Source organism: Nansenia antarctica (genome assembly GCF_963989245.1).
Source record: "Nansenia antarctica genome assembly, chromosome: 19".
Lineage (NCBI taxonomy): Eukaryota > Metazoa > Chordata > Actinopteri > Argentiniformes > Microstomatidae > Nansenia > Nansenia antarctica.
The window spans coordinates 23,722,074-23,724,573 of record NC_137692.1 but is presented as its reverse complement, the minus strand read 5'-3'; the positions used below and the strand labels follow the sequence as shown (position 1 = coordinate 23,724,573).

General features: G+C 44.2%; 1 protein-coding gene across 1 annotated transcript in view; it reads right to left on the bottom strand.

Annotated features, from left to right (window-relative positions):
• Positions 1–2,500, bottom strand: part of lrrc75a (leucine rich repeat containing 75A) — a gene marked incomplete at both ends in the record, with an annotated part of 32,656 nt that overhangs the window by 22,236 nt on the left and 7,920 nt on the right. The window lies entirely within an intron of this gene.

Below are 2,500 nucleotides of genomic sequence, written 5' to 3'. Positions count from 1 at the left end.
TTGGTTTTCCTCTACCTCAGATTGCCTCAAGGAACTGATTTAAGCAAATCCACACAACTAGATCTCATTCTCACAAACTCGCCCCACAAGTATACCTCGACTGCAGTATTCTGAAATGATGTCAGCGATCACTGGGCTAAGAGACTCTAAATTAGACTCTAAATTACCCAAGTTCAGATCGTATTATGTTTTTAAAAGACATTTCAAACGGTAGGTCAAGACACACACACTCACACTCACACACACTCACACACTCACACACTCTCTCTCACACACACACACACACACACTCACACTCACACACACACACACACACACACACACACACACTCACTCTCACACACACACTCACACACTCTCTCACACACACACACACACACACACACACACACACACACATTGGCAAAGTCAGCTTAATCCCTGATATTGAGTGTACATTTGAGGGAACATTTTAATAATTCTTTCATGTCAATTTGCAATAAGCTATTAAAAAACATCAGGATCTCTGGGAACCCTTGGTTCACTGAGGAAATGGTAATGGACTGCACTTATATAGCGCCTTTTTTTGCTGCTCCAAAGTGCTTTACAACGGCCTCTCATTCACCCATTCACACACACATTCACACAACAATGGCGGCAAGCTGCCATGCAAGGCGCCGGCCCGCTCACTGGGAGCAATTTGCGGGTTCAGTGTCTTTCCCAAGGACACTTCGACATGTGGCCAGCCGGGGCTCGAACCGCTGATCTGCCAACCTTGTGATCATTAGACGGCGACTCTACCTCCTGCGCCACAGCCACCACAGCCGCCGCGGAACTATCTAACCTGATCAGGGAAGGACACGCCTCCTCGGCCAAGGATAGATCCACTAACTCCCTGGATGACTGGACTGCCTTCAGAGCTCTGAGAAACAAATGCACATTCCACCAGACAAGGATATTCAAATCAGATACTACTTAAAATCTATTTCGGAAAAACTCAACATTCCAACATTCTAAATTCTGGAAACAGATCAAATCCTTGGCATGTTCCAATTCCACTTCAAGAACTCCCTGAATGCATTTTTAGTTGACTCAACTGAAATTAAAACCAAAGATGATATTATTGTCAGGCATTTTAATTATCATTTTAGATCAGCTGGGTCTGTTTGTAATATAACTGCAGCAGGGTCTCCGGTTCTGCGATGTCTCTATCCTGTACCAACACAACTAGGGACACTTTTGTTTTTAGACCTCTCTCTAGCTATCTCTAGACCTCTCTAGCTATCTCTAGCATCTCTAGCTAGCGTCTAGCTTTGAAAGCTTGGGCCAGACAACCTGGACCCTTATCTTTAAAGACTTGCAGCTGGTTGTATTGCTAAGCCCGTCTCTCATGTTTAATCAGAGCCTCCAGACTAACTACATCCGCAAAATCTGGAAAGCAGCCTATGTTCTCCCCCGACTGAAGGGAGGAGACCCAAACCCCCTACCCTTTCCTAGATTTTAGAATCTCAACTTAACTCTCAATTGAAACAATTCTAGTTTTTTTCTGAGTTGGGTTGTCCCACTCACATTTCATTTTATTGGACAGTGAAGACAGACAGGAAAGTAAAGAGAGAGGACATGTCAGCAGGGCATGGGCCGGATTTGAAACCTTGCCAACATGGGCATAATGTGTGCACTGTAGACAGCGGTGCTAGACCTCTGGACCACTACAGGCCACAATTGAAACAATTCTTAGCTGACAATAACATTTTAAGTGAAAATATCAGTCTGGCTTTAGACCAGGTCATAGTACCATATCAGCAGCCATGTTGTTAACAAACAATATTATGAATGCCCTGGAAAGCAGCACTGTGCTGCCATGTTTATTGATCTGTCCAAGGCATCTGACTCTGTTGCTGGGCAGACTCAGTGATGTTGGTATGGGTGACATGGCTATAGAGTGATGTTGTCATGGTGACATGGCTATAGAGTGATGTTGTCATGGTGACATGGCTATAGAGTGATGTTGTCATGGTGACATGGCTATAGAGTGGTTCAGGAACTCCCTTGCAGATAGAACCCAGTGTGTACAGACAGATGGCCACAAGTCAAGCTTCAGGGAGATCTCTAAGGGAGGACCCCAAGGCTCACTTCTAGCCCCTGTCTTGTTCACTGTCTTTATAAATAACATTTGGAAGGACATGCCTACAGCTAAAGTGCATCTTTATGCAGACGACACCATAGTTTACTCAGTTGCCTCTTCCTGGCTGTTGAGCCAGGCTGTTGATGAGCTCCAGACTGCCTTTAAACAGCTGCAGGCTTCACTTATACGGTCTAAAGTTGGTTCTCAATGCTAAGAAAACAAAATGTATGATCTTTTCTGGAGCTCAACTCCCAGATCTTTGATTCTGTTAACATTCACACATTAGGTGTCAATTGAAAGAGTGTCATCCTATGTACCTGTGTATTTCGTACCTGTGTATTTGGGTCGATGACAGGCTCGCTTTTAGAGTGCATATTATGAACCTAGTAAAAAAAA